This window comes from Thalassophryne amazonica, chromosome 14, assembly GCF_902500255.1.
Source record: "Thalassophryne amazonica chromosome 14, fThaAma1.1, whole genome shotgun sequence".
NCBI classification, from domain to species: Eukaryota; Metazoa; Chordata; class Actinopteri; order Batrachoidiformes; family Batrachoididae; genus Thalassophryne; species Thalassophryne amazonica.
The window spans coordinates 36,703,967-36,720,821 of NC_047116.1; the positions used below are offsets into that span (position 1 = coordinate 36,703,967).

The 16,855-nt window shown below is 40.3% G+C and overlaps 1 long non-coding RNA gene and 1 pseudogene across 1 annotated transcript; one reads left to right on the plus strand and one right to left on the minus strand.

The window, feature by feature from the left end:
* The window catches only part of LOC117524408, a 36,183-nt pseudogene extending 21,618 nt beyond the window's left edge, over positions 1-14,565 (plus strand).
* On the minus strand, positions 1,115-14,184 carry LOC117524411. The gene is made up of 2 exons (XR_004564764.1): positions 14,043-14,184; positions 1,115-1,260 (listed from the first exon to the last, which is right to left on the minus strand). It is a non-coding gene; the product is annotated as an uncharacterized LOC117524411 (long non-coding RNA).
* Positions 14,566-16,855: the final 2,290 nt, after the last annotated feature.

Consider the following 16,855-nt stretch of genomic DNA (forward strand, 5'->3'; position numbering starts at 1 on the left):
GGAAATCAATAATTAAAGAGCAAATTTAAAGAAAAAAGCTAAAGCAGTGTCTAAATGAGTCCACTTTCATTTCTCTTCTTTGACACACTAATTTTGTTCTAATATCTGCTATTAATACGTAATCCACTCCCACACACAAAGAAAGTCTTATTATACTGAAAGGAAGCCCACGTGTGTACTCGTACTTAATCTTATTTAAAAATATAAAGGAAAATGTGCAGCTGTCAGTTAGTCGCCTTGCATTTTTTGACTTTCATGAGTAAGGAGGTTTTGTTTACAGTATGTCACTGTTGCAAACATAAACTGTGTCCCAATTCAGGGTCTGCACCCTTCTAAGGGTTGTGTGTTCATTCTTCAGGCTGTCAGACACAGGGAAGGCCAGAACAAACTGTTCTGAAATGAGAAAGTCTAGCCCACAGAGCATTTTGCTGTTCGGTCATTTTGTTTCCCCGCTCCTCTCACTTCGCCACCTTGGCACCCCGCTTGCACCAAGCTAGCGTAGTGGGCGTAACCCAGAGTATAATTGTTTTTCCCAGTACTTTTTAGTGCTTTTTATTTACAATTGTAAAAGTGTCATTTTGTCTTTGTTTTAAAATCACCAATCCTTTTCTCTTAAAAAAGAATCATGCAATGACTCATGGGATTGTTTGGCCTGGGAATTATACACCTGGTATATCCTTCATTTTCGAGGGGAGGAAGGCTGCACACAGCAGCTGCTTTTCAAGTTGCCTTGGAAATGGTACGGGCCTACGTAGTCGTGCCACGTATGACAGTAAGCGGGCAACGACGTCATTTCTGCTTTTTGGTCATAATATCACTTTCCATAGCTGTATATAGAAAAGCAAATACAGCCGATTTTACAAATTAGTTTCACATTATCCAGATAAAAAAAAAGAAAAAGTTGAAGGCTAAAGTATTTGCTAAATTTGTATCATATCTCATGACGAGGCCCTGCGATAGACTAATGTTGTGTCCAGGGTGTACCTCGCCTCACACCCTATGAGTGCTGGGATAGGCTCCAGCCCCCTGCGACCCTTAATTGGACTAAGCGGTAGAAGATGGATGGATGGATGGATTATTAAATATTATAGGATGGCTGAGTGGATCCTTGTCATTTGATTGGTGCTTTGTATGCCACATGACGTGGATTATTCATCCTATTTGTGTTGCATTGCATTTAGCAAGCAAATATGGTTCCATTTGCTGTGCAAATTTGGTTCCATACATTTTGCACCATTGTATGCCACCCACACACACACACTAGTTTAGCTAAACATGGAGTTTGTTTGGCTGACGTACAACGATTTGAATGAGCTAATTGACGATGCTAATTCTTCTAACACAAACACACAAAAAACATCCACTACAGCATAAACCACCTGGAGGCAAGAAGAGCTGTTAGGATGAAAACCTGGACAAATTTCTGGCGCAATTTCTCGCTGGACTGAGGAAGTACACAAATACACAGTCTTTTTTTTTTTTTAAGTATCACAGACTACATCTGTTTTCCCAAGTTGACTGAGAACAATTTTAGAATCCTATATCCTATTTAAATTTGGTGTTGGATTGTTGATGTCAAAGCACCAGTGACGCACACCACAATGTAAGTGTCCCTTTTCTGTTGTTTCTAAATTCATATAATATTAAATGATGACAAGGATTTATTTTAGCCATTATATAAAACAAATAATCAATGTTGTTTCATTCTTTCAATGGAGCATATATTTAATTCGGTGAAAGCTGGAATGTTCCATTCAACGTGGCTTTGCCTCTTTGATGGAACATTCCCATCTTTCACCTCATGAAATATTCGTACCATTGAACTCATAAACATTCATTATTTGTATACTATGTCACAAAAACAATATACAAAATACAAATAATTTGCCTTTACTATTTTACAGAAAAAATCTTCCAAAGTATTACATCTATAATGCGATCAAGAAAAATACTGAAGTACCTCTTTAAATTGGTCACTTAATCAAAAAGCAGTGACTTTATCAACCAGGATTTATGCAAAATACACAAGTCTGAATTCGTAACACAGACGTGACAGCAGGTTTTGATTTAGATAAGCATTTAGCAAATATATTCCCCACAAATTATGTTTATATGGAACAATTTGCATTAAAACAAACCATAATGTAACAGTCTTCATGGAAGGCAGGGTGGTGATGACACATTAGTCTAAAAGAGTGTAAGTGTCATGATTCTATATCAAAATAAATAATTTGGCACAGGAATAGTTTTGCACAAAGCAATTTACATTTGAAATGGAAGATTTTACGCAGCAATGAGGAGATAGCAATGTTATTTCAGAGCCATAGAATCATAATGTTCACAGCAAATTGTAACTTATTAGATTAAATATATATATATATATATATATATATATATATATATATATATATATATATATATATATATATATAAATACATATTTGAAGATTTCAGTTCACAAACAGAAAGTATGCAAATGCATTGACGAGAGCAACAATGCAACTTTGCCTCATTTTATCCGCACATTTCCTCTGTCACTCCTAAATTTGACAAAGCTTTTCATCTTAAACCGGTCGTTGCTGAAACATCTTTTAGGAGAGTCACAGTCATGTCCTTGAAGGGAAGAATGGACACCGTTTTTTCTTTGGCCTTCCTTTGGGCAGAAAAGCATTTCTTTCAGTTGCTCCTTTTAGGGGTACCTTCAGCACATCCTCCATGTTCGTCTAACCAAGTCCTCTGACTCTTCTTGTGTCACATCAACCAGTGACATATGCTCTGGACCACATCCATAAATCTCCTCTTTAATCTTCCTCTTCTTTTTCTGCCTGACAGTTCCATCCTGGGCATCCTCCCGATATATCCTGTGTCCCTCCTTTGCACACGTCCAAACCATCTTATTCTTACCTCTCACTTGGTCTCCATACTGCCCCATCTGTGCTGTCCATCTGATGTGCTCATTCCTAATCCCGTCTATCCTCATCACTCCCACAAAGGCGCTGCCTCCTGTCTGTCAGTGCCACCATCTCTAAGCCATGCATCACAGCTGCTACTTGTAATTTTTCCCTTTCACAATTCTTGTAGATACCCTTCAATCACAAATCACTCCTGCCACTCTGGTCCACCCACTCCACCCTGCCTGCTTTTTCATCACCTCTTGCCGTCCTCCCCATTTACTTTGGAGAGTTTATCCAAGTATTTAAACTCACCTACCTTTGCTACCTTAATGCTTTGTGATCTCACTTTTTTCCGTTGTGCTCCCTCTCATTCCTTCTGGATCCAACTGACTTTCATTCACTTTCTTTCCAGAGTGTATCTCTGCTTTTTCAGGCTCGCCTCAACAGGCACCCTACTCTCACTACAGATCACAATGTCACCTACAAATACTATATTCCATGGAGACCCCAGTCTGATCTTGTCCATCAACCAGCCCCTCATCGTTGCAAACAAGAAAGGGCTCAGAGCTGATCCTTGCTGCAGTTCCATCTCCACTATGAATGCATCTGTTATTCCTACTGCACACCTCATTGCACTGCTATTGTCTACATATATGTCCTGCACCACCATCACATGCTTCTCTTCCACTCCCTGACTTTGTCATGCAGTATCATTACTCTTTGCTTAGAACCATATCATAGGCTTTCTCTTTCTTCTGGCCTTCTCTATACTTCTCCATCAGCACTCTCAGAGCAAACACTGCATCTGTAGTGCTTTTTCTTGGCATGTAACCATACCAGAGATGTCAACAGCAGGAGCTGTTGACATCTCTGGTCCTGGATGTCACAGCTGCAGAACATGTACCGGACACAGGGGCGTGTGTGCTTGCTGTCCTCACGTGGAAATACATAAAAACATATATCGCTTTTGCGGCAGGCTGGAGAGCGTGCACATTGACAGGCTGCCCCAGCTGCAATGGACCATCAGTTCATGTGGACACGCAGCAGCCGATCTGAATGTCACGTCTGTCTGACAGGACATGCGTGTCCTATGAGCAGCACGCTGCAGGACTATATGACAAGCCAACAGTGGACAAATACACCACTTTCAGTCACGTATCAGCAGAAATACGCCGTAACAACCGCCATTTGGTCAGTTATCACTGCGTTTTTTTTTTCTCTTTTTTTAAAAAGCATTTATGTCATTGTTGAGTTCAGGCATTTTTCCGCACCTTTTACAGGACAGCAATGGTAGCGCAGTGGGTTAGGTTTCTGGTTGGCAATCAGAGCTTTTGTAAATTGCAGGTTTGAATCCCGTGGTGGTATGTATTTTTTTTTTTCCACAGCAGCTGAGTGATGTGGTTACGCATGCTCCAGCTCCTCAATTTCAATTTGTTCTCTTTTATATCGTGCCAAATCACAACAAAGTTGTCTCAAGGTGCTTCAAACAAGTAAGGTCTAACCTTACCAACCCTCTCACACTGTGTTCCTGCTGCGATGGTGTTGTCACGAATCCGTCACAGGGTCGATGTTTTCGGTGGTTCACTCATATGAGCTGTTCCGCCGTGATTCGCCCTGATTTGTACTTATTCGTACTATGTGTGAAGGGTCCTTAGTGTTGAAAATTCACATGCAGCTCTCTAAATGCCCCATCCTAACCTTTGCTACATTTACCACTTTCTATTCACTTCATGCCACATCTCCTTGTCCTCCGTCTGATTTTCTTCATCCTCTACTGTCCTAATTGTTTTCTCCAACTTCTTTCCTCTTATACTTTGCTGTGCTGTCTCATTCTACCAAGTCTCTTTTTTCTTCTTCACCTACCCATTTCGGTTTCAAGCTCTCTTTCACTAATTCTGCAGTCCTTGTCCCAGTCACTCAGCATTTCTTCACTTCCATCCAATGCCTGTCTCCCCTCTTCCCTGATTTCACTGCAGAGGACAAAGACTGTATTAAATTATAAATAGAAGGGAATGCAAGTGTAACAAGGTGAAGTCCAGATTGAAAAGATTTCCTACTGGGCTTGACTCGTGGGAATTCCCCTTTGGCTGTCCTGGAAGCGCATTGGTCTCAAGTATGAACAATCTGATGTTTGAATCCCTCTGTGGCCACAAACATAATGTATTTGTAGAGCCTGGAAAACAGTATATTACACTAAAAGTGAATTATATGTCAGTGGCTGAGAAAATGTAAGGAAGACTCCACATTAAAAGTGTAAAAACATGTCAGTCCACACTGATGAAAGCACCTTTTATGTTTTTGCTGACATGATATACAGGATAAGAGTAATTGTTGACGATAGACGTTCTATCTGGAGTGCTCATTGTGAGTAATTACTTGTAATTAATCTAACAGAGGCTGTGCTCCACTGAGACCTCTACAGATTTACACAGGCATCTGCAGTTTAGACCTTGATTTAAATCACAGAGGAGCCCTGTGACCTTCAACCAATGGAATTAGGGACACGTTTGACTGGTGGATAAAGTCACGTTTGAACCACATTCAGGTCAATTCCCAAGCGTTTATAAACTGTTGGTAGCTGAACACCGCCGCTGCCAAGACATGTAAAAATTTGTTAGAACAAAGTCCTGAAGAAATACATGTCTGATTTCACACTGGATCAGAAGGTGACAGCACAGAGTAGCGTGTAGACGTGACGCTCTCTGATGTATATTTCAGAACGCCTAAGTGTGGGTGCGTGTTTTTGATGTCATTTTTTGCTGTTTTAATTTGGTGATTGACAAGTGAGTTCATAACATGATCCCCTGAAAACATGAAGACAGGCAAAAACTAACTAGAAGAGACAAAAGTGTACACTACAGAGGGAAAATTATAGTATATTTTCCATGATATCACATTTTAGAACTGTCACACATGCTGATTTCTAACCTATTCTGTGAGAGTGTTGAATCTGTTGGTACTCCAGAACATACGCCTACTCACATGTGCTCCATTCTGATTTAGAGTAATTTAAATAGATGCTGGCGTCTGGTGCTCAGAAAAAAAAAATGATTGAGAACAAGGAGACTTAGATGAAGTTTTGCTTTTTAAAATGAGTATTTACTCTTCTTTTATTTCTTTGTTGCTGTTAGCACAGTTTGATTGTGTTCACAGGCAGATTATATGTGGGCTGTGAACCAGCATATGTATTGCATATCTCAATATTATGCTGGGTACCCAGCACTGCCCGGTTTAACCTGTTTAGACATAAGCCAAATGCCAATCATTTAAATCAAAACAATTGCCCAACATTTGTTTTTGTAATGCTGATGTCTTATAAATACAATAGTTAATGGGCTAAAGTTTGTCCAGCAGAACTAAAGAGGTGGACTCCCCAAACTAAGTGAAAATACTTGGTTTAAAAGACAAACACATTTGAAGTCCTTCATGCAGACTTTGTTTTGCAATCAAATTTATAACAAAATTACACACCAAGATAGGTAACAGTAAATGTAAATATCAGTGAATCAAAACTGAGGTAGTGGTGTATTTCATTGTTTCTATTGCAATTTTACAAACAAAAATGAATGTATTCAGACAGGAAGGCAAACTGGGTTATTCAGGACAGTCAGGTGCTTACCAGTTGAGAACTAAAGTAGCTGAAGAAAAGGATTAAATAAACAGAGATGACCACACATATACAGGCTGGAAATTTGAATCTGCCTCTTTATACCCACACCCTCAGCCTAAGCATGTTGTTGTTTTGTTGAGTGTGCTGCTGTGGCTGTGCTGTGTTGGGTAGGCCAGCAGCAAAGCTTTATACCTATAACTGTGTGGGCTAGGCTCAGCTCAAAGCTATAGCAGCAGCAGTGGCAGCATGAAAAGCACATGGTACAAACACTGTAATTGGTCTTACATAAAGGCTATTTTGGGGGTAATTTTCAGGTAAACTTTTAAAAAATGGTTACCAACAGTGTGATTCCCCATTGGCATGAGGATTCAGAATATTATAGTTTTAGGGCTACATATTATAGTTTGGGAGTTTATCCCAGACAAGACAGACAGATGTAGCCCTTTATAGATATATATAATGTAAACCCCAAATTTGTCTTTATGTCTTTAGGTAGGACCATCAGAAATTAAAAGAATTAAATCAGGTCCAAGCTATACAAGATTTAAATTGATTATTTTTAATTTGGAGAAGTGACGCTGTGGGCGTTGGCTGTGTTATAATGTGTCCTAGTTTTTAATTATATTTTGTCAACATGCTCACAGCTGTCACTGTGCCATAGGCAGTGCTATGTTAACTTTATATATTTTTATTTTAATACGTATTTTTGTTTTCAGTTACCTTAAGTATGTGTGTGTGTGTGCTTCATTATTGTGTAAAGGGATTTGTTCAAGAAGGTGCAAAAAGGCAAGATGTGCATTTTTGTTTTAATGTAATATAGTATACGTTTCTTTATTTCTTTCCAGTGATCCAAACCAACCGGTTCCTCAAGATACCAAGTTTATCCACACAAAGCCGAACCGCTTTGAGGAGGTGGCCTGGTCTAAATACAACCCCAAAAGAGCAGCTGTACTTGCATATTGGCCTGAAGCCCCGGTCAGAGACCAATACAGGGGCCACGAAAATCTCCTTCTGGTTGCAGCTGGTTCCTCACTTGCACCATGTCAATGAGCTCCTCCCATCCGTGGTCCTCCTTCGCACACAGTCCCTTCCCCACACGGATGACACCCCCAAACTCCTACACCAGGCGCCTGTCCAAAGGCTGGCCTCCAAGTAGCACACGTCACCCGGGTTCACAAGGTGGAACTCCGCAGCCCCCCGAGTCCGCATTAGCCAAGGCGGGGGGGTGGACGGGGGTCGTCCCCCTAAACGAGGACTACTCCACTGAACTCTCAGTGACCATCGTGTAGGAGCATCGCGTTGTTTCTTATATTCTTGCATTTGCGGCTCTGCTGTACAAGAAAGACAAAAGGCGTTTGGAGCACCGTAGGCCACGACCTCTTCCTCCCCCGGACGGGACATCACACCTGCGACGTTGCTGCCCACCTTCAGGGGAGGGACTTATGTCACTGCAGGTCAGTGTTAATGTTGGCACCCAATTTTAATTTAATTTTAGTCCCATGAGGATTTTTATTATATTTTAGCCTTATGTGAGTCTTTTCAGTCATTAGATTTAGTTTTGTAGTTGTTAAATAAATGAGTCAATGCTCAACATGACCTGGTTGTTGATTGCCATCTTGATAGGTTGGGACTGGTGGACCTGGCTTATGTCAGATATGTCTTGCCTTTGACAAAGGCCTCTCTCGCTGATTTTGCGAATATTCATGTTGCCTAAAATGCAGGGCGATGTAGAGGGGTGGTGTTGATTTATAAGGCAGATATAAAAGTAGATATAAATTGGGTTCTTTTCATTTAACAGTCCCTGGTTTTATGTTCCTCAATTTTTACAAAAGAGGCAATATTCTTTCCAAAGAACTTGCTTGCATTCTGGTGTGTTTTATTGTCCAGGTTTCCTCGGATATAGTGTACTATGTTGGTACATCAGATCAAGTCAAGTCAAATCTAGGAAAATGCACTGGTGTCACAGTTTCCCTGCATCCACTACCCAAGGAATTGCCTTGGCCCGGGTTTAAAGAAGAAGAAGAGAGTGAGAGCTCAACAAAGGATCAGATGGTGAAAGCTGAAGGAGGAAGACTGTTGTGTGAAATTTAGCGAGCAGGTGAGAGAAGCATTGGATGGAGGGGAAGCAATTTTGGCCAACTGGAAAAGTACTTGCAGATGTGGTGAGTGAGACAGCTAGGACAGTACTGGGTAGACATCTGGACAGTGGAAGGAAGACAAGGAGACTTGTGGTGGAATGAATAGGTCCAGGAAAGCATAAGGAGAAAGAGGGTTGGTGAAACAAGTTTTGGGATGTCGGAGAGATGAAGAAAGTAGACAGGAGTACAAGGAGATGCGGTGTAAGGTGAAAAGAGAAGTGGCAAAAGCGAAGGAAAATGCATATTGCGAGCTGTACAAGCAGTTGAATGGTAAGGAAGGAGAAAAGGACTTTGGTACCGATTGGCCAGACAAAGGACAGAGCTGGAAAGGATGTGGCAGCAGGTTAGGGTGGTAAAAGATGCATATGGTAATGTGCTGACAAGTGAGGAGTGTGTGCTGAGAAGGTGGGAGGGAATATTTTGAAGAGCTGATGAATGAAGAAAATGAGCGAGAGAAAAGGCTGGATGATGTGGTGAGAGTAAGTCAGGAAATACAAGAGATTAGTAAGGAAGAAGTGAGGGCTGCTATGAAGAGGATGAAGAGTGGAAAGGCAGTTGGTCCAGATGACATTCCAGTGGAGCTATGGAAAGGTCTAGGAGAGATGGCAGTAGAGTTTCTAACCAGATTGTTTAATAAAATCTTGGAAAGTGATAGGATGCCTGAGGAGTGGAGACGAAGTGTGCTGGTTCCTGTTTTCAAGAACAAGGGTGATGTGCAGAGATGCAGTAAGTACAGAGGCATATAGTTGATCAGCCACAGCATGAGTTATGGGAAAGAACAGTAGAAGCTAGGCTAGAAAACAGGTGAAGATCTGTGAGCAGCAATATGGTTTCATGCCGAGAAAGAGCACTACAGATGCAATGTTTGCTCTGAGAATACTGTTGGAGACTGTACAGAGAAGGCCAGAAAGAGTTACATTGTGTGTTTGTGACTTAGAAAAGCTTATGATAGGGTGCCAAGAGAAGAGCTGGGTAATTGTATGAGGAAGTCTGGAGTGGCAGAGAAGTATGTTAGGGTAGTGCAGACATGTACAAGAATAGTGTGACAGCAGTGAGATGCGCTGTCAGAATGACAGACTCATTCAAGGTGGAGGTGGGATTACACCAAGGATCAGCTCTGAGTCCTTTCTTGTTTGCAGTGGTGATGAACAGGTTGACGGATGAGATCAGACAGGAGTCCCCATGGACTATGATGTTTGCAGATGACGTGATCTGTAGTGAGAGTAGAGAGCAAGTTGAGTCTAGTATGGAGAGGTGGAGATATGCTCTGGAGAGAAGGGGAATGAAAGTCAGTAGACGCAAGACTGAGCACATGTGTGTGAATGGGAGGGAACCAGTGGAATAGTGCAGGTACAAGGAGTAGAAGTGGTTAAAGTACAGTAGTGTTCAGAATAATAGTAGTGCTATGTGACAAAATGAATCCAGGTTTGAGTATACTTCTTATTGTTACATGGGAAACAAGGTACCAGTAGATTCAGTAGATTCTCGCAAATCCAACAAGATCCAAGCATTCATGATGTGCACACTCTTAAGGCTATGAAATTGGGCTTTTAGTAAAAAAAAAAGTAGAAAAGGGGGTGGTTCACAATAATAGTAGTGTGGCTTCAGTCAGTGAGTTCATCAATTCTATGGAACAAACGGTGTGAATCAGGGGTCCCCTATTTAAGGATGAAGCCAGCACCTGTTGAACATGCTTTTCTCCTTGAAAGCCTGAGGAAAATGGGACGTTCAAGACAATTGTTCAGAAGAACAGCGTAGTTTGATTAAAAAGTTGATTGGAGAGGGGAAAAACTTATACGCAGGTGCAAAAAATTATAGGCTGTTCATCTACAATGATCTCCAATGCTTTAAAATGGACAAAAAAAAAAACAAAAAAAAAACAGACGCGTGGAAGAAAACGGAAAACAACCATCAAAATGGATAGAGGTGGAGTGGGTAGAGAAAGGTGGCAGGAGTGATTTGTGACCGAAGAATATTCAGCAAGAGTGAAGGGGAAAGTTTACAAGACAGTAGTGAGACCAGTTATGTTGTATAGCCTAGAGTTTGTGGCACTAACAAAAAGACAGGTGGCAGAGCTGGAGATGTTGAGATTCTCTTTGGGAGTGACGAGAATGAACAAGATTAGGAATCAACATATTAGAGGGACAGCTCAGGTGGAACGGTCTGGAGACAAAGAGATTGAGATGGTTTGGACATGTGCAGAGGAGGGACCCAGGGTATATAGGGAAAATGATGCTGAGGATGGAGCCACCAGGCAGGAGGAGAAGAGGGAGGACAAAGAGGAGGTTTATGGATGTGCTGAGGGAGGACATGCAGGAGGTTGGTGTGACAGAGGAAGATACAGAGGACAGGGTGAGATGGAAATGACTGATCTGCTGTGGCGACCCCTAACGGGAACAGCCGAAAGACAAAGAAGAAGAAAAAGAATTATTATTATTATATTTTATTTCTTACTTATATGTTGTGATTGATTTTTAAATGGACCACAATGGAAATACGTGTTTCATTTCTTGTGATTTCTTAGGGTTTTTATTTTATTTTTAATACATTGCAAAAAAGTAAAAAAAAAAAAAAAAACCACAAACAAACAAACAAACAAACAAAAAAAACAACAACAAAACTTTTTTCATGTTATCATTATGGGGTGTTGTGAGTAGATTTATGAGGGAAAAATGAATTACTCCATTTTGGAATAAGACTGTAACATAAATGTGGAAAAAGTGAAGTGTTGTGAATACTTTCCAGATGCACAGACTGCATGCCTGCTGTTGCAGTTAATGTGTCTCACATTGCAAACTGGCACGTCTGGTTGCAGTGAAAAGCTGGATGTCATTTATTTGCTACATCTGAACCCAGAGAAGACTGATTCTGCTTGGCCCTGTTTTCAAATAGAGACGTCTATATAATCATTTAACATTATCTCTGATGATTGTGTGATTCAGTACAATGAAAGAGTTAAAAACCTTGGTGATTTTTTTTTAAATCAGTGTTGTCTTTTGACCTGCATGATAGAGAGGTGATTAGAAATGTGCTTTTCATGTGGGTAATATTGCACTTATGGCATTGATCCTGCGGCCAACAGAATCACTGATTCTTGGTTTGCATCTTCCAGATGTAGTATAAGAAGTCTTCAAATTATCTAGCATACAGCTGATAGATTTTGACTAAAATGCAGGTCAGTTCAATCCAGTTCAACTTTATACAGACTCAAAGCCCACCAGATGACAAAACGACAATAACACAAAAAAAAAAAAAAAAAAATCAATCATAATCAATCAATCATTATTTTAGTCCTGGAAAATGGTTGTTGAACTTTTGTTGTTGCTGTTGTAGTTTTCATGTAGTGTAGTTTTCATGTAATGTAGCGCACACATTGACAGGCTGCCCCAGGTGATACGGACCGTCAGATCATAACACACAACGGACGATCTGAATGTCACGTCACCCACGTGAGCTTTGTTCCACATGACGCGGTGTCTGTCCTGCGGCGTGCTGTCCACGAGACATGCTGGGCCAGTAGATGTGGACATGATAGTAGCGCACTGCTCCATTCTTATCATTTCATGACTGTACATCTGTGACCATGGGTCATCTACAGAGGAACAGATGGTTCATACTTGTATTGTCCGCTTGATAAGAGGGATTCCATAAAATGTGGTGTTTTTTAATGGTGTGTGGTTTATTTTTTGATAAATGCATCTATCTCCTTCTTGATTTCAGGCATTTTTCCCCACCTTTTACAGGTTGGCAATCAGAGCTTTTTTAAATTGTAGGTTTGAATCCCGTGGGTGGCATGTGTATTTTTTTTCACAGCAGCAGCGCAATGTGGTTACGCATTCTCTAGCTGCTTGCATTGTGTTCCTGCTGCGACGGTTTCGTGCACGTTACTGTCAGCGCATGAAACCATTGCAATGGGATCGTTCACGCCCGCCATTAGCTTGATGTTTCGTGGTTCGCTCATATGAGCTGTTCTGCCGTAATTCGCCCTGATACTATTCGTACTATGTGTGAAGGGGCCCTTAATTTGGACGAAACTGGTTCCTTTGTTTTATCAATTGAAACACTTTATTTAGGTTAGTCCAAAAACTTTTTCAGTGTACAAAAACACATTAAAATCACTAAACACACAATTCAAACTTTTATATAAACAGAAAGCTCATGTTTGCTGCTAAGTGCACAGCGTGCAGTACAGTGTATACAGTAGAAAATGTCCAGCAAAGAACAAACTGAACAGTTTTTTACTTTACCTAAGAACTACTGTAAGTGACAGGTTTCACACTTCAATTCTATATCTATTTCTTCTGTTATAGACAGAGTGGCTCCAATTCTATTTCTATTTCTTTTTTATAGACAGAGTGGCTCCATTTAAAACCAGAAGTGCCCTTTTGAATAACTTCTCCTCTTAAGTGAATGATAGCATTCAGAAGGTGGAATGTTTGTGGAAAATAACAAAAGCTTTGAGTCCACATCTTTCATTCAAAGGAGCATTTAATTTCTTCTAACAATGTAGTATAAAATGTGAGGGTTGCCTTATTTTTCAAAATAAATTTTTAACAGTAAATGATGTCCAAAAAATTTATTGTTAAATGAGTAAAATTCATGATATTAAACTTAACATTAAACCCTCTGCAGGATTTCACATCACTGTCACTGAATGGTCTCATCAGTCTGGTTGATGGGAAGAAACCATCCTCTTGCCCGTTTGATATCTTGCACACCTCATTATTCAAAAGGTTTATCCACACTATTGGGCCGTGTGTGTTAATAGTAATCAACACATCATTGTGAGTGTTGGCTGGGCTGGTTGGTCCAATTTGGCGTTGATCATTTTCTAATATTTGACTGAGCATTACGGATGTTTCTAAATATTCATGTTTGAGTTTTCTTCTTTCTCTTTTATTCCTCATCATCTGCTCTGCCCATTCTTCACTCATCCATCCCTCTGTACATGAAGGTGAAGCAGCTGGAATGTGACGCGGCATCAGCAGACGAGAGGAACAATGCTCACCATCACCACACTCTGGACACCTTGGACGCCCTGGACGGCTTGGACACCCAAGACATATACAGCACACTAGACACCGTGCGCCTTACATGCCCACCGGATTACACCCTTACCTTGCGCAGATCACCTGACGACGTCCCCCTTATGACCTCCCTGACCCCGGGATCCCTGCCTGTAACCCCTGGGTCGCACCCTGTTACCCTGCGGACACCCATGACCCCCATGACCCCCGGCTCAGTGGTGGGGATAAGGATGGGGCATCCTCACCAGGGATACACACACCATAGCCCGTACAGTAATACACATTTACCGCACACGCACATCTCTGCGCACACACACTCCACCACGCGTGTATAACCGCCACAAGATACTCAAATGTACAGGGACTTGAACACTACACACACATACTAATACACACAGAGACTTAAATACCTCTACTAATTACCCTGCAGGATTGTTACAGCCGGCGCAGCAGAAAGCTGTTATCAGTAACAGGACGAACGGGCAGACAGCTGTGTGTTGCATGTTAAGGAGCTGAAAGCAGACTGAATTCTGGGAGATGCAGTTCTATGCATCATTTGTTCATAACCTGGAATAAGCCAAGACAGCCAACATATGTCTAAAAACCCGCTTTGGATATTTAAATCTGCTTTTTCTACATAGGAGCACCATAGGAGGGTCAGCTGTGGGTTCGTTTGGATTCCGCCTGCAGATCAGCACCGGGGAAGAGCAGAACCGAGCTAAGAAGTACCGTACACAGACTGCCAATGATGATTTGAATAACCTGTGAAATGTGAATGTAGCATTTTTTTTTTTTCCTTTTAAAGATCACAGGCTCAATCTGCCAAGGATCAAATTTAGGTGAGGAGGAAAATAACAAATTTAAATGGATGGAAAACAAACACACAAACAAACAAACAAACAAACAAAAAAAAACAGGGAGCAAGGCAAAAAAGATTTCAGAAATGTGAAAGAGAAGTAAGTTCATATGGTGGGAAAGAGATTAAGATTTCATTGAGGGGGATTAACAGCTGTGAGTGTGAAGAAGTGAGATACAGGAAAGGATAAGAGGAAATAAGTTTCAGAAGAAGAAAAGAGCTTCTGAATTGTGACTGAAGAATCACTCTAACCAGCTATTATGTCAAACTCTTGTAAATAGAATGGAAAGATAAAGATGATATATTATGATTTAAAGCATTTACCTGCTCTTGCATTAAAACACAACTTATTTAACCACATTATTGCTTTCATTTCAGATAGTACTATATTATTGTATAGATGTCCTAAAATGCGAGGCTGGTTGTCTTTCGATCTCATGAGGTGTAGTATGTACACAGTACCTTTATTTAAAGGCTGTATTTGCTATGCATAGTCATTTCCAATTCTGACTATGGAAGCACTGAGATAATTGTTTAGTGGTTGAAGTACTGAACATTCTTCAACCCATCCTATCTATTTGTTTAAACCATAGCAGGTGCGCTAGTACTGTGTAGATAATGCAGTGTTGGTTTGATGATTGCGCACCAGCCAAATCCATGACCTGTAACCCTTTGCAATTCCCATATTCCTGTTGCTATTATTCTTCTACAATGCCTTACCCTTATACTTAAGAATGTCAGCTTGCCAGCAGGATCACAGTGGTATTGATTCAAGGGTCCATAGGCATAGGGGACTGGCAAAAAGTGGGAGGACATTTCCTCTAAAGGTCATATGAGCTGCGAAACTGACTAAAATGCCCATGCAGACATCAGGATTGTGAACCTTATGTCATGGTTCAGGAGGAAAACTAATACTGCATGGCTAAGAAAATCGGTCAGACAACTGTGGAAAAGTGAACTTTAGAATTTTTTTTTGAAGGAAAACAAATTTTGTTGTTTGGTGGGTTTTTAATGGTTTTTTTTTTTTTTTTGGGGGGGGGGGGGTGTGTATTGAATGGATTAAAATGAAAATAAATGGTTCATTTGGGTCATTAATCCAGCATTGTCTTACGGTGCTTTCACAAAAACTGATGCATTGGATGAACTCATTCAATTATGAGCAGGATTTCCATCTAATAAATATATGTAGACCCAACTCAAACAAAGTGCATCCATGCAAGATATTTTTATTTAATTTAGTTGTTGCTACATATACTTATTAGCTGGAAATCCTGCCCATAATTGAATTGAGTTCATTCAATGAGTCATTTGTTTGACTGATACACTCAAAAAACTGACTCATTGGATTGGATTCCATCTAAAAAATATATTTCGTCTCAACTAATTAAATTACATTATCTTGCATGGATATGTTTTATTTGAGTTGGGGCTACATATATTTATTAGCTGGAAATCCTGAATTGAGTTCATCCAAAGAGCCATTTTTTGAGCGTACTTGTCTGGTTTCAATTGCATCATGATTCATTTATTCAGATTACGTTTGGTTGTTCCGAGGTGGTGCAAACACATATTCGCATGCTGGTGTGGACCAAAGAAGCAACAGTGAAAAGGTTGACCTGTTTTATTCCAGGCGGACCACCACCCAGGTTGACTTGTGGTGAGAACATAATTCGAACCAGGGGATGAAGTATTCAACCCAAATGTGAATTTTGCACAATGTACAGTTATTTTTTAAATCCAGAAAAAGTTTTCAAATTTGTGTTAAGGGGTCAGCCAATTTCTTACAGAGAAGAGTTTTTACAGGTGTGTTGTACAGTGTCATGCCAAAGCAAAAAGAAAGAAACAAACAAAGGTAAAAAGAGCTCTTTTAGACAGCCGACGCTCACAACAGTTAAAGCGAGCGCCTCTATTCAGAGAGTCTGAAGGTTGTTGCTATTATGTATGCAAACACAACAATTCTGAAAAATAAGAGCACAGCGTGATCACAGCTTAGCTGGTCAGGTTAGAAATTTTACAGTTTGAAAAGCAAAGTGCAAAATTATAACATTTTTGGCTTGTAGTCCATGATCACAAAAAAGAAGTAGGACACCAAAAACAAGTTCCATCACTCCTTTGTTTGCACTGTGTACTGATATTTTTTCTTATTAAACATGTGATCCCTTCTTTAGTTTTCTTTGATTCTAAATGTTAAACACTGATCCTGATAAATAAGTTTGAATTATGATCACTTGGCTGTGATTCTAAACTTTAATAATGATTATATTTGATCATGGACTTGGAACCTGTTAACTGAGCTTTGATCCAATTGCTGGCCTGCAGTTTGGATCAAA